This window comes from Saccopteryx bilineata, chromosome 2 (genome assembly GCF_036850765.1).
Source record: "Saccopteryx bilineata isolate mSacBil1 chromosome 2, mSacBil1_pri_phased_curated, whole genome shotgun sequence".
Taxonomy (NCBI): domain Eukaryota; kingdom Metazoa; phylum Chordata; class Mammalia; order Chiroptera; family Emballonuridae; genus Saccopteryx; species Saccopteryx bilineata.
The window spans coordinates 306,385,693-306,406,217 of record NC_089491.1 but is presented as its reverse complement, the minus strand read 5'-3'; the positions used below and the strand labels follow the sequence as shown (position 1 = coordinate 306,406,217).

General features: G+C 50.8%; 1 protein-coding gene across 2 annotated transcripts in view; it reads left to right on the top strand.

Moving 5' to 3' along the window:
- The first annotated feature begins 3,852 nt into the window (after positions 1-3,852).
- Positions 3,853-20,525, top strand: part of SOX13 (SRY-box transcription factor 13) — a 49,590-nt gene continuing 32,917 nt past the window's right edge. For both annotated transcript variants that reach the window (XM_066261634.1, XM_066261632.1), the window contains exon 1: positions 3,853-4,400. The gene's annotated coding sequence lies outside the window, so the exon portion shown is untranslated. The remainder of the gene's footprint in view (positions 4,401-20,525) is intronic.

Sequence of the window (20,525 nt, the reverse complement as noted above, 5' to 3'; positions counted from 1 at the left end):
ATCAATGTAATGATACAATAGCCCTTCTGCCAGCCTGGACAAGACTGACAAATCAGTTGCCACAAGCACATGGCAGATAGTAGGGCTGTGTAGATATCCCATAAGCAACACAGTGAGGGTCCATTGTTGCCCCTTCCCAGTAAAAGCAAATTGGTCTTAACTATCTTCAACTACAGCTACAGAAAAAGAAGGCATTAGCTTGGTAGAGAACATAGTAATATGTCCCAAGCTGGTGACTCAAAGCTTTTAGCAAGTCTACGATATTGAGAACTGCTGCATGCAAGGGGTAAGGGCATGCAGTAACTCTTCATAGTCCACTGTCATGTGCCAGGTGCTGTCCAGCTTGTGCACAAGCCACATGGGCACATTGTAGGGACTGTGAATGGGACAAATTATGTTTACTTTGGCCAATTCCTGTATAGTTGCTGTTATCTCAGCATGCCCCCTTGGCAGGTGGGACTGGCAGACACTCACTACCCATCGAGGCGCTGGTAGCTGCAGGGGGACATGCTGAGCGTGTCACCGTAGCACAGCTTTCACTACCCTTGCTCTTAAGTGAAATACCTTAATGGTAGTTTGCAGACTCATGCCTACCGGTACATAAATTCCAACAATATACTCAGGAATGGGGAAGATATACATTCGAAAGGAACGAGGGGAGTGTTGTCCCATCCCAAGGGTCAAAGTGATGGCTGGCACAAGGATAGCGGATCCCCCAGTCATCCATCATGGATAAAGGCCCCTTGAAGTGTTCAGGGTTGCCATTTATGAGTGTCCATGCAGGGCCAATACCCAGTGGATATTTCATGGGGATCAATAAATGGTTAGTTTTACATGTGGCCTCCAGTCCCCAGTGGCCCCATGCACTTGGGTCCCTCAGCCTGCTTCCTAGGGGAGCAAAAAGTCACCCCCTCCCTAACAGTCATCCTGGGGGTGTGCAGGGGGCAACTGAACCAGGAAGTCCTTGATGTCTGGTAGTGGTGTGACTGACGGAGTGGCAGCCATGGATGGAGTCTACTCCGTGGAATACACACTTGTCTTAGGCCAGGGCTGCCACTTCTGCTCTTCTGTTAATTGCTGCCAAAGAGCGAGGAGGACCCAGTTGGGCTCCCCATCAATCCTGGCAGTGTCTACTCCCACTTTCACAGGTCTATTCATAGCTGCTTACAGGAAACCTTGATGGTTTCTTGCCAGTGGCAGCCTCTCCCTTCTTGTTCTTTTCCTGCTTTCTTCCCTTTATTTGTCTCACCCGCTTTTTTTGCCTCATAATCTCTACTTCTAAATTGGAGATTGTTTGGACTGCAACCTGTATAAGTTGTCCCGCATTGGGGGGAAGAATGGGAATGAGAGTGCCGAGATACATGGGAAGAACCGTCTGTACCACTTGGTCCCTCATGTCAGCCATAAAGGTCTCCATATCTGGTCCCTGCATATTAGGGTTGCAAATAGCATGCTGCATGCCTAACTCGTGGATAAGTTGCTGCAATTACACTGCCCCAAAGAGGAAGAGATATTACTTTAGTAGGCCATGTCATGTGGCACCGTGCCATCAACCAAATCCACAGGGACATAGTCTGCATGGCCTGGAAACCATTGGAGTCAGAGTCACTTTCAGTGGTCGGGTCTACCCACTTTGAGAAACTACGGCTCTGACTCAGGCCAGAGCCAAGGTGGCCCGATTGCAAGCAAAACGGCAGGCTAATTCTGTTAACTCAGGGGTAGTCAGCCTTTTTATACCTACCGCCCACTTTTGTATCTCTGTTAATAGTAAAATTTTCTTTTTCTTTTTTTTTTTTTAATTTTTCTGAAGCTGGAAACGGGGAGGCAGTCAGACAGACTCCCGCATGCGCCCGACCGGGATCCACCCAGCACGCCCACCAGGGGGCGATGCTCGGCCCATCCGAGGCATCGCTCTGTCTGACCAGAGCCACTCTAGCGCCTGGGGCAGAGGCCAAGGAGCCATCCCCAGCACCCGGGCCATCTTTTTGCTCCAATGGAGCCTCGGCTGAGGGAGGGGAAGAGAGAGACAGAGAGGAAGGAGGGGGGAGCGGTGGAGAAGCAGATGGGCGCTTCTCCTGTGTGCCCCGGCCGGGAATCGAACCCCGGACTCCTGCACGCCAGGCCGACGCTCTACCACTGAGCCAACCAGCCAGGGCTAATAGTAAAATTTTCTAACCACCCACTTGTTCCACAGTACTGGTGATTTATAAAGTAGGGAAGTAACTTTACTTTATAAAATTTATAAAGCAGAATTACAGCAAGTTAAAGCATATAATAATATCATAATTACTTACCAAGTACTTTATGTCGGATTTTCGCTAAATTTGGCAGAATAAATCTTTATAAAACAACTTACTATAGTTAAATCTATCTTTTTATTTATACTTTGGTTGCTTTGCTACCTCCCACTCTGAAAGCTGGAACGCCCACTAATGGGTGGTAGGGACCAGGTTGACTACCACTGTGTTAACTGCTTGCTCGTCTGTTCCAGCTATTTTCCCAAAAATTCTTTATTATCAGCTTGCATAAGCCACATGTCCCTTTCTAGCTTAAGTTCCTCCTCCAAACTCTATACTTTCTATTCATAGCTAACTGTGTACCTTCTGCATGCAAAGTACCCAGGAGAAGCCATGCAAATGCTACCGTGGCTCTCCTTAAGTCTTTCCTCTTACTCCATCCTAAATGTTCCCTCATCACCTTCAGGGTGGCTAGGACACTAACAGGACTTTCAGAGGCATCCCTCCAGTCCCTTGGTGGACCCAAGAGTCCACTGACATGGAAATGTCATGCCATATGCAGCTAGCTGGACAGCCTGGGATTTCCCCTGGCATTCCCTCACTTCACATGTCACTGGTAGTTGACTCAATTTAGGGGTTCCTTGGGATTGCACAAACCTGTTGGGTACACCGATTGTAATACAGGAAGTCCAGACCCAGAATTGAATCTGGTGTTGGTGTGGGATTCCAAAGAAGCCACAAGGAGGACCAGATGGAGTGGTCAGCCTTGGTTACTTACATACAGGGGCAGCATTGATGGTGGCCAGTTGGTGAAAGTTCCATGTCCAGTGGGTGGGTTTGTGGTTTAAATAGCTAAGCCCTGGGTGGTTATTCAAGCAAAACTTTTTGTCTACATGCAAGCAAGCAGGTAAACAGTGGGTAGGGGGAAGGGTATGCACTGCAGTTCTGTATGGTCCCTCTTTGATACATATCTGGTGACTCAATTCCATTGTTCTTAGTAAAACCTTAGTTACAGTTTTACTATCCTTTATCTTATTTATGGCCTGCAGTCAGAATCTGTGACCATGGGCCCATGTGACTGGGGAGGGGGAAGGGCCATGTCCAGCAAGGACCCTACACCCACCTATAAAGAGTAAGCCAGGGAAAAAAGACAAAGGACTTGTTTGCCAGTGCAAAATGACAGAACTAGGGACTGGTCTGAAACAACAGGAAGCTGTCTAACTGCGGGTGGGATCAGGTTTCTAAGGGAGATTTTTAAGTGGAAGTTTTAAAAACCTTAAATCGAGTCTATTTGAAGGGGTTAGGAGACTGGGGAGTTGGATGGACAACTTAGTGGGTCTTGCCCTAAGGAGTTAAAGAGTCTCTGTAGGGACCCTCATTCCTGGGCATTGGGAGTAGATAGAATCACGTTCTTCTTGTATTCTCTCCACCCCATCCACCCTGCCATTCAGAAGCCTTGGTTCTCTTTCCACCAGAGGTTTCCAGCTGTTGATGCCAGGATGGACCTGGCTGCAGGGAGGAGGAGGGAACTCTCTGTCCCTCCCTCCTCCTCCATCTCCCCACCCTCCCTCCCTCCCTCTCTCCTCCTCCCCCTGCCCTCTCTGTCTCCCTCCCTCTTTCTCCTCTGAGGCTGTGGAGTCTCCTCGCAGCCGCGAGCCGCGAGCGTCGGGCTCCTAGTCCTGGCTTGGAACTGAAGTGTGTGAGTGCGGGTCCTTGCACCCTCCCGGGAGCGGCGGGCGAGGTCTGAGGCCAGGCGCAGCGATCAGCCGCGGGGGGCCTATTTGGGACCGAGCCGGGGCGCGGAGCCCGGGAGCCAGAGAGCCGGGCGGCGGGCCCGCGCCGCGTCCGGGCGAGTCCTGGGCAGGACCGCGGAAGGCAGGGAGACGGCCGCAGCAGAGGGCAGAGGGCAGAGGGCGAAGAGCGGCCTGGCTCGCGGAAGGCTCCGCTCCGGACGGCGGCCGGTCGCTGGACGCGCACTGGGTCGGCCCCGAGTCCGGAGCAAGTCCCTGGCCAACAGCGGGGGGCGTGCCCCTCCCCGCTCCACGCCCGACCGCTGCGTGGCGGGGCATGTGAGCTGGAAGCCCGGGCCGCCAGCGCGAGGACAGCCGGAGGAGCAGCAAGAGCGCGGAGCAGCGAACCCGGAGCCCGGCGGCGGGCTGAGTAGTAAGTGCTCCCCTCGGCGCCCCTTCTCTGCCCTCGGAAGTTTGACACTCGCGCCTGCACGGTTCTGGGCACACGCCGGCTCTCATCTTTGAGAGTTTCCATCCTTGGCAAAGTTTTCCGAGGAAGGACGGACCCCCCATATTTCCCCAGCAACGCCGGCCAGCGGGGGCTCCTCGCGGGTACAGACAGTGTTCTTGTGTAGAGGAGTGGTCGCCTGGTGAGGCGGTGGGTGGCTGCGGTGTCGGTGCCTGTGCGCTCCGCGCCAGCCGAACCTGCGGGGTCCCCACGCCCGCCCCTGGCCGAGTGGTATCAGGTCTTTCAGACCATGCTGTCTACTCGCCCAGTTATAGGATTTCCCAGCGGGAAGCCTAAGGTACCTGTGCGCACCCCGAGTGGGACTTGGGTGCCAGCGTCGAGACGAATGCCCCCCGCCTCACTCTACCCTGGTGGTTGCGAGTCTCTAGCCAAAGCCACCCTTCCCACCCTTCCAGGTCGGTTCCCCCACCGACCAGCTGGGCGCTGCATCCTGTTTGTTTTATACTCCGGCTGTTCCCGTCTCACTCCCTCCTACCTCCCACCTAGTCTTCTTCTTACGACCCCCACCTCCGGCCCTGGGTTGTTGGAGGAGAATCTTTTCATCTCTATTTCATGTAAAGAGCAAATCTTGCCTGGGGGTAGAGAGGTGGGGGGTGGGGGGCTAGTCGCTCGGTTCCCAGCGGTTCGCCATTGTTTTCCCACCCCGCGCGTTCCGTACGTAAACATACACACATACACACACACACACACACACACACTCTCTCTCTCTCTCTCTCTCTCTCTCTCTCTCTCTCTCTCTCCCCCCCCCCCCCAATCTCTCCTTCCACCCCTCTTTCCCTTCCTCCTTTCCCCTCCTCGCGCTTCACACACACACGCACACAGTCTGCTTGGATTGCCGAGTCGCGCAGGGATCGCCCGCGGGGTCTCCAGCTGCAGGACCCAGCCGGGCAGCTGCTTCGTTACTTCATTGGAGCTGGCAGGGACTTGGTGGTGGCCGGAGAGTCCCGGGCGGGGCCGGGAGCTGTGCTTGGGCGGGAAGTGATTTTTGAACTTCAGCCCTGGACCTTTCCGGGAGGACCCCAGCGCACGAGCGGCAGCTCCCCCTCCCTGAAGGGTGGACGGCAGCTGCAAGGACTCCAACGGCGCTCTTGGCAGGGGCTCCTGGACAGGGGCTAGGAGGAAGCCGGGGAGTTTTCCTGGGAAGTTTGCTTTGACTCTGTGGGAATTTCCGGGCAGGGCGCCTCGGCGCTGGTGAAGGGATCTGGCGGAAGACAGCCGAAGATGCTGCTGCTCTAGGAGGAGTTTCCAGGTTCCCTGGCTTCCTTAAGAAGTGGCACTCCAGATGCTGGAATTCAGCACATTTTGGTCCTAATTCCGCACCTCATAAGCTCGGGAGAGTCTTTTAACTTTTCTAAATGGGCAGAGTTGTGCACACATCTTTGAAACTGGCATCCAATAATTAGTTAAGGAGTAGTGGTTTGAAAGGCAGGAACTCTAGGAAGGTAGGGACCCCTCTATTTGGATCACTGAAAGTCAAGTATTGCTTAGTGTTTAATAACCAAGGCTCTGGAGTTAGATCCAGGTATTGCCACTGACAATCGGATCTTGAGCAATTTAACCCTGCTCTGTGCCTCACTTTGCTCGTCTGTAAAAATGGGTTTAATATGAACAGCACCTACCTCACAGGATTGTCTTCAAGATTAAAAGTCTTAATAAAGTGAAGTTCATAGAAGTGCGTGGCACAGTAAGTGCTGGGGAAATGTTAACTGTTCTTGTCATTATTACTAACCTACCTTGTACAGAGTCCAGAGGAGCACTTTGGGGTTGTGCTTACTTAATCAATTATAATAATTGTCCACCTCTGGGAAGGAAGCAACCTCACATTTCCCACCCTTTCCTGTTTTGGGTTTGTTAAATCCAACTTACTCCTTGTTTAATTCCATCTTAAGGTTTTTTATCTTTCTTTTTTTGCCCTTCTCCCTCTTCCCTCTCTTCCTTCGCAATTTTTATGAAAGGCTCTTCATTCCCTCCTTAAAAAAAAAAAAATCAATCTTGGTTCAACAGCAGTGTTCTCAGTGGAAATCAGGCCCCAGGAAGGAAGTGTCTCCACCAGGGGTGTTCCCTGAATACCCGGCCTGAGTGCTGGCTCAGGATTGGACACACATTTGTATCTCTGGGGCTAGGTGAATGTCTGAAAAGAGGAGCCCAGGTGTCTCGGGCCCTGGGGAGGAGTCAGGTGGGATGGTCTGGGGCTGTTCCTGGGGAAGAGTGTCTGTGTTGCCTGTTGCTGGGACTTGCTTAGGAACCTGGAATATCCTAGCTGCCCGGGTAGAATGGATGTGGGATTTGGGGTATACGTGATGGGCCGTGTACAGTTTCACCTCCAGCTTTCCACATGCATGTAGAATATTTTCTAGGAATTTGGATTTATCACAGCTTTTGGCTGATTCTGAGCTGGGTGAGGGGAAGAGCAGGTGGCTGCTGGCCACTCACACTGTCTCACACAATGGGCTCCTTCCTCTCTCTCCTTTTTCTGACCCTCTAACTCCCACCCCAGGCATTGATGGAGGATGGCGAGGAAGTTGGTTCTTGGTGCTTGGAGATCCTGCAAATGGGTGTTCAGTGATGAGAACCAACCAATGCAGTCACCTCCATTCATTCCTTTAACAGAAATTTGTTGAACACCTATATGTGCCAGCAGGGCTTCAGGGGTGAACAGATAGGTAGTGTCCCTGCCTTCAGGGAGACTTTATTCTAGGGGCAGGCGACTGGCAGTGAGTGACTTGGAATATGTAACCAAGACAATATTAGATCCCATGAGATGTGAAAGAAATACAAGAGGGTGATATGATAGAGACCATATGTGTTGGGAGGTGGGCAGGGGTGGTCCTGGATTGGGAAATCAGTGAAAGCTGCCCTGGGGAGAGGACAGCTCAGTGATGCCTAAAGGATAAAAAGGAGCCAGTAGCACAAAAACCAGAAGAAAGTCCAGCAAATGAAAAATCCCTGAGGCCAAAACAGGGTTTGCAACAGCAGTGGCTGGAAGGAGAGACTGGAGAAATCAGAGGCAGGGACTGGTTGGACCTGGTAGGATTGGTAAGGAGCCTGGATTTTATGCCAGGGCGATGAGAAGCCGTTGGAGAGTTTTAACTAAGGACATGACATGATCTGATTTATGGTTTTAAAAGATTATTTGGTACACAAGAAATGGTAATCAGAGTTGCCCCAGGGGAGAGTAACCAGGGCTCAGGGATAGGATGGAGAAAAAATCGTGTTTTTACTGTAGACTCTTTTGTCCTTACCAATGTAGTACCATGTGCATGTGTCAGCTGTACCAAAAGAGCTCCACCCTGACTGTGTAGCTCACTTGGTTAAGAGCATCATCCAGATATTCCAAGGTTGCAGGTTCAGTGCCTGGTCAGGACACATGCAAGAACAGAGTGATGATTCTCTTTTCTTTTCTTTTCTTTTCTTTTCTTTTCTTTTCTTTTCTTTCTTTCTTTCTTTCTTTCTTTCTTTCTTTCTTTCTTTCTCTCTCTCATTCTTCCTCTCCCTCCCTTCCTCTTTAAAATCAATTAATAAATTTAAAAATTTTTTGGCCTTAGCTGGTGGCTCAGTGGATAGAGTGTCAGCCCAGTGTATGGATATCCCAGGTTCAGTTCCTGGTCAGGGCACACAGGAAAAGTGACCATCTGCTTTTCCTCCTCTTCCTCTTCCCCTCCCACAGCCAGTGGCTCAAGTAGTTTGAGGTGGCTCTGGGTGCTGAGGATAGTTGGAGTGTATCAGCCTCAGGCACTAAAAATAACTCGGTACCTCAAGCATTGGCCCAAGATGGGGTTGCTGAGTGGATCCCAGTTGGGACACATGCAGGAGTCTGCCTCGCTATCTCCACTCCTCTTTCCACACACAAAAAAATTTTTTAAGAATCAATTAATGAATGCATAAATAGGTGGAACAACAAATTGATGTTTCTCTCTCAGATCAATCAATACAATTAAAAAAAAACAACAACCCCAAAACCCAAAACAAAAAGTATAGTCATAAAAGAACAGTTTTGGTCCTGGCCAGTTGCCTCAGTGGATGGAGCATCGGCCTGGTGTGTGAACGTCCCGGGTTCGATTGCCAGTCAGGGCACACATGAGAAGCAATCATTTGCTTCTCTTCCCCTCCCTCTGTCCCTCTCTTCCTCTTTTCCTCTCGCAGTCAGTGGCTCAGTTGGTTCAAGCATTGGCCCGGGGAGCTGAGGATAGCTCAGACAGAGGTTGCTGGGTGAATCCTGGTCGGGGCTCATGTGGTAGTCTTTCTATCTTCCCTCCTCTCACTTAAAAAAATAGTTTATTACCTGAAAACTATTATAGTAAGTGTAAAAAAATGATATGAAACTATATAGTGTCGTACCAACTTTGTAAAGGTAATGATATATATATATATATATATATATATATGCATGTATATCATGCATACATAGAACGAATACTAGATGGCTGTCTTTTTACAGAGGTTAATTCAAGATACTGGACATACAGCATTTTTTTACTTCCTTTTGTATCTTCTGTTGATTTATCCAATCTTATGCAATGGTCCCAAACTGCTTTTATAAGTGAAAAGAAAAGGAAAAAAGAGAGATTGCGTCAGCTGTTAAGTAGAGGATAGCTTGAAGGGGAACAAGGATAGAAGCAGAGAGGCCTGCTGGGAGGTGGTTCTGTATGGAATTGAGGTCTTGGATTAGGGTGGGAGATTGTTGTGGAGGTAGAGACAACAGGTCTCACCAACACACCATTGCCCCATAGGATGCTCTGCTTTTGCCTAGAGAAGATTTCACCCCAACGCAGATTTCATAATCAGCAGTGCGGGAATGAGTGATGGTGAAGGGCTATTTCCAATGCTTTCTTAGCTTTGGAACTGTCTCAGGTTTCAGCTATATCCTTATCTCCATCTTAACTCTTTAACAGGGGTAAGGGGACAGGGGGCCCTCCTGAATATTTTGCTACTTTGATAATTAGCAAATTCAGGGCAACGTGATGTATAAAGTAAGTAAGAAGGATTTAGAGTTGGGTGGGGCATACGTGGTATATAACATTTCTGAGCTTCTGTTTTCCCATCTGTGAAATGGGACAAGAGCAACAAGAATCCCTGCCTCTTAGAACATAGAAGGCTCACATCTGATCATGTCTGCATTAGGGCTCTATGAATGGTAAGGGTCTGGAGTTTGCTGTTGCCTTGGGCTACATTTGAGTCTGCAAAGCTTTTCTCCTCTCAGGGGATGCTTTGAGATTGGCCCTTTTGGGTAGCTCCCTGAGTAGGTCACTAGGAAGCTGAAGCTGATGCTTCTGGAAAAAGTGGAATTCAAATGCAACTGTGCCCGTGTGCCCCTCCCCCAGCCACATTCAGGGGTGAAGCTGAGTGTTTGCAAAGGGCTCTGTGCTGGAAAGGCCTGGCCAAGCTCACAGTAAATCGTGCTTTGAATGGGAATTATTTTTTATGCTCAGTGTTTGCTTAAGAGGGCTTACTCCTGCTGGAACTCACTGTGATCCTCACCTTTTACTGGTCTCTTTCCTGGAACCCCAATGTGTTAGCCAGGTAGGCTGTCACAGTGCTTATTACTAGGGGAGGAGCCAGGGCCTGTGGGGATCACTTCCACCACTCCTGCCATTTTCCTGTCCCAAACAGGAAGACAGGCCCTGGATGGGAGTCTTTGCCTGGGTGACCCCATTTTGACTGTCTCTTTCTTAGTGCTTCTACCAGCTCTTTGGAAAGACCTGGGAGATTTGTTTTAGGCCGGTCAGCAGGGCCACCTTCAGCCTCTGCCAGCGTATCTGGTTAGGGGTGATACTGTTTTTTGTTTCTTTTCTTTTTTTAACTTTTAGTATTTTTTTTTCCAAGTGAAAAGAGGGGATATAAACAGATTCCTGCATGCATCAGGACCAGGCTTTACCCGGCAACCCCAATCTGGGGCTGATACTCTGCCCATCTGGGGCCATGCTCACATTGGAGCTATTTTTAGTGCCTGAGGTGGAAGCTCCACGGAGCCATCCTCAGCATCTGGGCCAATGCTCTCGAACCATGGCTTTAGGAAAGGAATAGAACGAGGGGGGGGGGGAAGAAGGAGGAGGGGAAGCAGTGGAGAAGCAGATGGTAGCTTCTCTTGTGTGTCCTGATTGGGAATCAAACCCGGAACATCCACAAGCCAGGCTGACGCTCTATCCACTGAGCCAACCGGCCAGGGTCTTGTTTGTTTTTGAATTAATAAAAGTACTTTCTCTAAGCAGCAATGATATGGTAGTTTCCACTTAAAGTTGGGGTGGAGTGAGGTAGAACATTCGGTTCAGCTTGAATGCCATGGACGACCTAGCCCAGAGACCCATGTGTCCATCTCTCCTCAAGCCTCATGGTGGTGATAAGGCCCTGTGCCTCCCCCAGGAAAAGGTTTCTGTCCACCCTGCATGGTTCATGGCATGGAACCTTGCAGTTGCCATCTGCTACTCCAAAGGTGTTCTTGGTTCTCTTGCCCCCTGTACACACCTCTGGTCCTGTGACCTGCCAACTTTGGGAGGGGCCAGAAGCCCTGCGGCCCCTGTGCCTACTCCTAGGTGCTATAAAGGAGGATTTGGGTAGAACAGTGGTTAGACCTCTGAGAGGCTGTGAGGTCAGGAGGAACGTGGCTGGGGTTTTCCCTGCCTCTTGCCAAGGTCGTCTGTGGGCAAAACCAAGGCCTAGACACAGCCCAGGATGTGCTGTGTGTGAACTGTCATCACAACTCAGGTGTGCACAGGGGGACAAACTGGGAGGGCAACAGAGGCTGAGATTTGTACCCAAAGGTTGAAGATTCCAGCCAGAGAAGTGGTGGGTGGGGAGAGGTGTGTATGGGGTAGTACAAGAGAAGAAAGAAGTGAGGCAGTCTCTCCCATTGCCATCTTTTTTCCTAAATATCGTCATTACCCAGGTGCCCTTGGTCATCCTGGGAAGACTGACACAGGCCACGAAATCTGAATTCAGTTCCCGTGCCCTTGATACACAACACAGCATTCAGACTCCCCTCCCCAAAGAAGTGGCATTTAAATGGCCTTGGCAGCTCTGGCCGGTTTGCTCAGTGGTAGAGCATCAGCCTGGCATATGGATATCCTGCGTCCAATTCCCAGTCACAGCACACAGGAGGAGCGACCATTTGCTTCTTCACTCCTCCCCTTTCCCCTTCTCTCTCTCTCTTCTCCTGCAGCCATGGCTCGATTGGTTCTAGCATATCGGCCCCTCTGCCTTAGGTACTGAAAATGGCTTGGTTGTGAGCATGGCCCCAGATGTGCAAAGCATTGACCCCAGACGGGGGTCGCTGTGTGGATGCTGGTCGGGGCACATGCGGGGAGTCTGGCTTTTTATCTCCCTTCCTCGCACTTGGAAAAAGAAGAAAAATAAAGTAAAATAAATGGCCTTGGCATGAAGCCCCATAGAGAACCTAAGGGTGGGGGGGAGGGTCTCAATGTTACCCGCTATCTTGAACCCCTCGTATCATCTGGGGAGATGTCCAAGGTTGGGTGAGTTTCAGCGTTTAGACTTGAAGAGAGAACAGGAAGGGGCCACAGACTGGGCAGGAGCCCTTGGCTCCCTTCCCGTGGTGGTTTAGGGCTGTGATCCCTGCCAGGCTTGGAGCTCCCTGGGGGAGCCGCCCCAGAGGAGGCCAGACTGGTCTCCTCCCCTCATCCTACCTCCCCCATCCCCGCCCCTGTTTGACTCAGAATGGAATGTGCAGCCTGTGGAACTGGATGGGGTGAGAACTGTTTTCCGGAGGGCCTGGTCTTGCCCCCTTTATGCCCCTCCACAGAAGGGGTGGGGGGCCTGGTGCTGGGTCCCATTCCTTGGCTTGGCGAGAGGTGCCCTTTGCAATTCCAGACCCTGTACTGAGTTGGGGCAGGGGTAGACACCGTGGGGTCAGGTCCAGCCATTTGAAGGGGAAGCCAGGGTTGGGGGTCCAAGATGAGAGTGGGTAGCCAATTAGAGGCAAAGCAGCCCTCGCCCAACTCCCATAGCTGCTGTGGCCTGCCTTAGCCCAACAGCTTTTGTTGACTTCTTTTTTAAAAAATTGTGGTTTGTATTTATTTTCTTACTTGTGTATTTCTATAATTTCCAAAAGTAGCCCAACAATGTTGTACTTTTGTAATCAGAATGGAAAGGATTTTAAATATATCTAGAATTGCCAAAACAGTGAAAGAGAAAAAATAGTTATCAGTTTACTTACTCTCTGGTGGACCAAAAGGAGTTGAGGCTTGACCAACACTAAATATTCTTCAGAAAGAAGGGTTCCTGGCAAGAGGGGAATAGTGGAAATATGAGTAGAAGCCTGTAAGGCTGGACTAGAACCCAGTGATAGCTGACTGGTCCCATGGCGGGCTGGGCGGCCCTGGAGGCCTCCTGCTTTGGCCTTGCACCCGGGAGGAGGTAAGAAATGGCCAGAAGCCTTGGTCTCAGCTGCCCTCATGCTGAGTCCAAAGAACTAGCTCTTGCCTGGCAGGTCCTGATCCCTCCTCAGAGTGCAGGGCGAGGAAAGTTTTGTTTTATTGTGTGGGGTGTGAAGCTCTCTTGAAACCGTGCCCCTCACCTTCCTGCTGAAGGAGCCTGAAGTCATTCACCCATCCTTTTGAGGCTCTGGTTCCGGCCTGTCCCTGGAGGGGTGAGGTGGGGTGGGGTGGGGAAGGAAGGGTGAACAAAAGGTTAGTGGGGAGGGGCTGGAAAGAAGCCTGTGAGCAGGTACAACCAGGCTCTCAGAGGCAAGTGGGGAGAGGGCAGTGAGGAATGAATAGGGAGCTGTTGAAAGCAGAAGGGAGTGGCCCTCCAGCCCCTGCCTTTTATCTGTCTTGCCTGGCTACCTTTTTCTTGGCTGGTGGAGAGGGCGTGCACGCACGTGCGTGTAAAGGCAGCTAGCTAGGGGGGCTTGGTCAGCCCCCTCTGGCCCCTGGGAGACCAGGCAATGTTACTGAAGCCCTGTGGAGACAGTGGGGACATTAGACCAAGAAGGAAAGAGGAGAGTGGATTGGGGGGCAAAGAAAAAGAGCCAGGCGGGCCTTGCTGAGGGGAGAGGGAAGGAGGCGCTCCTCTCATCCCTCCTCCCTGGGCCTCAGTCCCCCAGAGTCCCTGGGTTACACACAGTTGGGGTTTCAGTCCCAGTCTGTCGGTAGAGCACCAGGCAGTGAGCAGTCACCCATCCTTCCTTCCCTTGCCTCTCTGTAAGCCCAGCTTTTCCCTCCTGTGTCATTGTGAGCATGGGACCACAGCTGCCCCCTCACACCAGCAGTGGATGGTGTGGAAGTCTGGCCAGAGTGAGGGCCAGAGAGAGAGGAATAGTAGGGAGTCAGTGGTGAGGTCAGTGGGGTCTCCTAGCTAGGGTGGGAGGTGCAGGGAGGGGAGGCCTTTCCTCTTGGTTGGGGAGATGAGTTCAGCCTTCACTCACAGGAACCCTAACCAGGAAACAGGGTCAGAGAACAGAGAAGGGGATTCGTGTAACATCTGGCCTGAGGTAGAGGTATGGAGCAGGAGAGCTTTCTCTTTGGTATTTGAGAAATTGAAGGGCTGAACTTGACTGCTACCTGCTAGAGAATTACTGTGATAAGTATCTAAGTCTAGGTGAATGTGGCTCTTAGAGTGTGCAGTGCCCAGTCTGCGTAGCTGTGCATGGTGGCCTTGTTGGAACCGGCTCAGAGCATAAAGGACTAACGGTTATTTCTTGTTTCTTTGACATTTAGATTTATTATTTTTAATTATATTTGATGTATAATAGTACCACACATTAGTTTCAGGTCAGGTGTACAACATAGTCATTCAACAATTATGTACCTTACAAAGTGATCCCCCCTAAGTCTAGCAACCACCCGTCATCATACATAGTTATCTTATTGATTCTATTTCTTGTGCCATACATTACATCTTGTGCCTTATTTCATTTATTTATTTATTTATTTATTTATTTTTACAGAGACAAAGAGAGAGTCAGAGAGAGGGATAGATAGGGACAGACAGGAACGGAGAGAGATGAGAAGCATCAATCATTAGTTTTTGTTGTGACACCTTAGTTGTTCATCGATTGCTTTCTCATATGCGCCTTGACCATGGGCCTTCAGACCGAGTAACCCCTTGCTCAAGCCAGCGACCCTTGGTCCAAGCTGGTGAGCTTTGCTCAAACCAGATGAGCCAGCGCTCAAGCTGGCGACCTCGGGGTCTCGAACCTGGGTCCTCCACATCCCAGTCCGATGCGCTATCCACTGTGCCACCGCCTGGTCAGGCGTGCTTTATGACTAGAAGTTTGTACTTCTTAATACCTTCTCCATTTTTTACTCAGCCCCCTTCCCTCTGCCAACCATCAGTTCTCTGTATCTGAGTTTGTTTCTGTTTTATTTGTTTTGTTTTTTAGGTTCTATATTCAGAGTGGGCAAAAGTAGGTTTATAGTTGTTAGTCTACATTTATTGATTATTGTATTATTTGCCATACAAACAACTGTAAAGCTGCTTTTGCTCACTCCATATAGTGAAATCACATGGTATTTGTCTTGCTCTGTCTGGCTTATTTCTCTTAACATATTAGTCTCCAGATCTATCCATGGTGTCGCAAATGGCGAGATTTCAGTCTTTTTATGGCGAATACCCTAGGTTGTTTCAATATTTTGGCTATTATAAATAATGGTGCAATAATGAACATAAGAGTGCATATGTCTTTTTGAATCAGTATTTTCGGGGTTTTGGGATAAATACACAGAAGTGGAATTACTGGGTCATACTGTAGTTCTATTTTTAATTTTTTGAGGAATTTTCATATTGTTGTCCATAGTGGCTGCCCTATTTTACATTCTCACCAACAGTGAATGAGAGTACTCTTTTCTCCACATCCTTGCTAACACTTGTTATTTGTCTTTTTGATAGATAATAACTATTCTGACAGGTATGAGGTTGGGACCTTTGGTTTTCATAATGTGAGTTCCCTTCTTTTCCATGACCTGGCCATAGAGCCATACTCCTTAACATGACACCCCCTGATCTGGATGTGATTCTTGACTGCTGGTTACTTACTCTGTTCTAGGTATCGATTGGCACAGAGCTTGGGAACAAGAAGGGAGGGGAGGGCTTGTGAGCATGTGTGGGTATGGGTGAGTTGGGCAGTTGAGACAGGCTCTGGAGTCGGACCGTCGGTACCTTCCTTGTGGAGTCAGAGTCCTGGGTGGATGGTTGGTCATAGGTAACAGGTACCCCATGATTCCCAAGTCAAGGCTGGTTGGGTTTAGGATGGGGCAGGAAAGACTTGATAGGGCAAATAGAGAGGAGGGCAGGTTCTGCCTCCCTTGACAGGAACCCCTCTACCCGTACCTTTTGCTGGTCTTCAACCCACAGGGTCTTCTCTGTCTCCTACCTTCCTCTCCTCCTCTCCCATCATGAACACCCACTCACCCTTGCCCTTCAGGATCCTGCTCTTCGATTTCTGAGGAGATAACTGGCTATTTGAGTTTGCCAATCTAAGTTCATGTGCTGGTGACAAATTAACAGGTAACTCTCCTGAAGTACATGAACCTTTTAACCAGCCAAGGGCCTTATTAATCCAGGAGTTGATTGACACAGAGTAGGAAGGTGTGGAGGAGCAGTGGATGTTTGGACGTGTGGGGGCCTGCTCAGTTCACCCATCCACTCAGCATCTACACAGGGAGTGCCTGCCCGAGGCTGTGCCCTGCTGCTCTGGGGCTATGAGACCAGCACAGCCCTTACACAGTTTTGAGCTAGACAGAGGTAAGTAATTGACTGGACACTGACTGACAAAAGTGAAGGTGGGGAGGTGCGGGGTGGAGTGATATGGGAGAACCCAGGAGGGGTAGCACAACTGGATTTGGGCAGTCAGGGAAGACTTCATGTAAGAGGAAACATAAAGACCTGGAGCATGAGGAGGAGAGAACTTGGCAAGAACAAGTCAAAAGAGAAGATTTTAAGGGCAGACCCATCTGTCTCCCAGGGGCCCCATCTGGGTCACCAACCATATGTCAGATGGTCATCCTGGCTTTGGGGGGAGGGTGCGTATGGGGTATTTGAAGGCAGGGTGGTTAGGGGCTCCTGGCACCCACAGGTAGCTGTGAGTTGTGTGTGTCAGTCAGCACAGGGGAGATGAATTTTGGGCTTCACCAATAAGCATAGGGTGTGTGGTGGCTGCCCGAGGTGTGGTGCTGCAGGTTCAAGTAGGACTCTGGCACAGTGTGGTGTGTGGCCCATGCAACCCAGGTATTGGAAGCCCGAGCCTCTCCCAGGCAGCTGTGGAGTGGGGGTGGGATTGCAGGATTGGCTAGGGCCAACTGCAAATTAACCAGGCTGGCATTAAATGCCTTTGCTGCTTTTCTTCTCCCCTCCCGTCCCTCCCTGCCCTCCAACTGTGTCAACAGCAGGGTGATTGTGCTTGGCCAGCAGCCTCCAGGGCTGCCAGGACCAGGCAGGTGCTGGCAGGGGCTGTTGGAAGCCCAGAGCCCCACACTGGGAGCGGGCTGGGCCCGGCTGCCAGGGCTGCAGGATAAACAAGGCCGCACACAGGCTGGCCAGGAGGGAGGCCGCAGGCAGGAGGGAGAACAGGTGTCTCAGGAGCTCTGCAGACACAAAGGACCTCTTGTCTCCTCCTCCTTGTGCCAAGGGAGCAACCCCCTTCCTCCCAGCCCAAGAGCAGTGGTCAGGTCAGCCAGGGGGTGCTGGGAGTGAGGGAAGGTCAGATGCTGACCTCCAGACTCCCCCTCCCTCTCGGTGCCTGTTTTTTCTCCTTTGAGGTGAAGTAAAACCAGTCCTGACTGGGTGTGGAAAGGGGGGCGAGAGCCGCTGGGGGCGGGGCAGGACGGGGGTGGGGTCACACTAGCCCCACCCCTCATGAGGCCACAGTGAGCCTGTTTCCTGATGGAAAGCCGGCAGGCAAGACTCCCACCCCTGCTGGGCGCCTAAGCAAGAAGTGGATGGGAGATGGGAAAGGCACCTGGCACTTGGGGAGGAAAGAGGCAGTGAATGTTAGCAGTGATAGAAGGTGGGAGGACCAGTAGGGAGAACTGGGCCAAGGGGTTCCAGGTAGGATTTGGGGCTGGAGGTGGCTGGGGTGCAGCAACACCCTCCTCCTTCTGTACCTCTTTATTACTGAGCACCTACCACGTGCCAAGTGTATTCAGGTTGGGGGAGGCAAGGAGAAATAATACAGTACCAGCACAGACTGGCAGGTTCTGGAACTGACTGCCTGTGTGGTCTTTTGTAGGTAACTTAACCTCTGAGTCTCAGTTTCCTCATCTGGACTGTGGGGGTGATAATAGCCCCCACCTGGTGAGGTTGGTGACATTGTGTGAAGAGCTACCTGGTGTGATGCCTGTTGTACAACAAGGACTATAAGAGAAGGCCATCATTTTCCCTGTCTCAGAGAGTATCAGGGACTCACATCTAGCCAGAGCCTGAGAAGTAGACAGGTAAACAATAATTGCAGTCCAGTCGAGTACTACAGACCAGGATGTCAAAGGCATCTGGAATGCCCTGGAGGGACAAGCAACTCTGCTAGGATTTTATGAAGGTGGGGAACATTTGAGCTGGGCTTTGAGTGAGGTATAGGAGTTTTCTGGTCAAGTATGTAGGATAGGCCTTCTAGGTAGGGACACCGTTTGAGCCAGAGCCTGTCTAGAGGTATGCAAGTCGATGTTTATACCTACCTGGATTATGAGGACAACAGCTGGGTGGCCAGGGTTAGGCTGAGAAGGGCCTGCATGGCGGGCGAAAGCTTTAGGCTCATCTCAGCTTACTGCAGGGTGAGCCGCCAGGTTTGGCCAGTGGACACTGAGGAGACGGAGGTCCTGGTCTGGCTCATGTGCCCTGAGATCTGTCACTTGACCTCTTGGGACCTCACTTTTTTCTTAGTGTCTTTTTTCTTCCTCCTCAGTATATTATGAAAAACTAGTCTCACTCACTCTGGAATAGTCTTCAATTTATAGAGAAGATTGTTTAGTGAAACACCATACAGTTTTATTTATTTATTCTTTTTTTTTTTTTTTTAGAGAGGAGAGGGAGAGACAGAGAGAGAGAAGGGGGGGAGGAGCTGGAAGCATCAACTCCCATATGTGCCTTGACCAGGCAAGCCCAGGGTTTTGAACCAGCAACCTCAGCATTTCCAGGTCAACGCTTTATCCACTGCGCCACCACAGGTCAGGCCAGTTTTAGAGTCAGAAAATTCTGAATTTGAAGCTTCCGGATTCTGAGTCTCGACATTGGGCCATTTACCTCACTTCTCTGAGCCGCATGATGGGCTCCTGGGGCCAGGTGAGTGAGCCTTAGAGAGAAAGGTGTGCCGAGTGCTGCTGTTTCCGGCGGCAGAGTAGACAGGAGCTGTGAGGGCTGCGCTGTGTGGTCCTGCCCTTGTCAGAACCCTTCTGGCACCCCAGTCTCTGTATCTGTAATGTGGAAATAACTGTGTGTCTCCTTCCTTCCGTGATTTTTGAACTGGCAATGAGTGATGGGTAGATCAGTCAGGCTGGGAAACCCAGGACCAGAGGGGCCAGGTATTGCCCTTTCCGGGGCGGCACCAGGCCTGCTGGACCGAGGTGGAGAGAGCTGACTGCACAGCGGCTGTGGCAGTGGTACCAGTCTAGGTGCTGCTCCCTCCTGCGCCTCGGGCAGTGGGCCCCCACCCTGCCTATGGGTGTGTGTGTGTGTGTGTGTGTGTGTGTGTGTGTGTGAAGCACTGCTGGCCCTCTGACATCCTCCTGTGACTGCAGTGCTGGTGCTTAAGAGCCGGTGGGCACCTAGGAGACCGAGGCCCTGGTCTAGCTCCGGCTCATGTATTCTCAGGTCTGTCACCTGGCCTCTTGGAACCTCGCTTTTTTCATCTGCAACTTGGGAAGGCCCATCAGGACCCCACTGGGATGAAACAAGAATGCTGTGCTGCTGCGGCGATAGAGTCAGATGACAGTGACGATAGCCATCCCGGTCAGTTCTGTTGCAGTTTCGAACTCCAGATGTGTGGTCAGACCCTCGGCGGTAGCCCCGCGTCTACACTAGGCGATGCCTCCCATGGTGCGCCTGCCTCTGCTTGGCTTTTCTCAGGGGTACCTCATGAAACCAGTCAGGAACGGCCGAGGGGATCTGAGTGCCCATTTTGTGGATGAGGCAGATTTGGAGTTGGGACTCTTCCAAGTAGGGGACTTCCTTGTCCCACACTGTCTGTGGGTCTGCAGGGATGAGCTGTTCCACGTGGTATGTCTGACCCTGAGCAGAACAAGTGGAAACCCGCTCTGGGGTTTCCACTCCTGCCATTGGTTTTGAGGAACTGGTGATGGGAAGGGCTGGGGCTTTGAAGAAGGTCTGGAGCCCACTGGGTCTCCTGACATTTGCAGGAAGCGCATCCCAAGACCAGACAAGAAGGGTGTTTGCCTGGGCAGAGGCCACCATTCTCTTCCTCGTTTCCACCTTGGTTGTACCTGGCATGCGCATATCTCCATTTTCTCTTCCTCCTCTGCACTCGGGTTTCTCAAGTGGCCCCGAGATAGGGTGAGGCCAAGGAGAGAACTTGGTGCAGAGGGGAATGCCAGGAGATGTGGCTGGGACAGCACTTGGGGATGCCTTGGCCAGGGGAGCAGATAGCTTCCAAGGTAGCCCCGAGCGAGAGAGAGGCAGAAAGAGCAGCAGCGATACTTGGATTTTTTTCAGGTACAGTATATACATATTTACATGCAATTTGCATATAACCAATACACTGAACACAACTTTATAATCTATCTCTAGGCACATTCAAATTTGCCTTTTATACTACAGGGGGTCCTTGGGCTATGACAGTCTTGACATATGATGTTTCAAGTTTATGACGCTCACTCCCATAAAAACTTTAAAAAATTGAGACGTGAATGTTTCGGCTTACGTTTTAGCATCATACTTACGAACTACTTGGGCTAACCTGTTTGGTCTCGCGTGACAATACTACAGTACAGTGTACAGTACAGTATGTTTATGTCCTTTTCCTTTTTCTGTGGCTGAGTTATGTTTTTATGTTCTAGTCAGGCGTCCCCAAACTATGGCCTGCGGGTCACATGCGGCCCCCTGAAGCCATTTATCCGGCCCCCGCCGCAC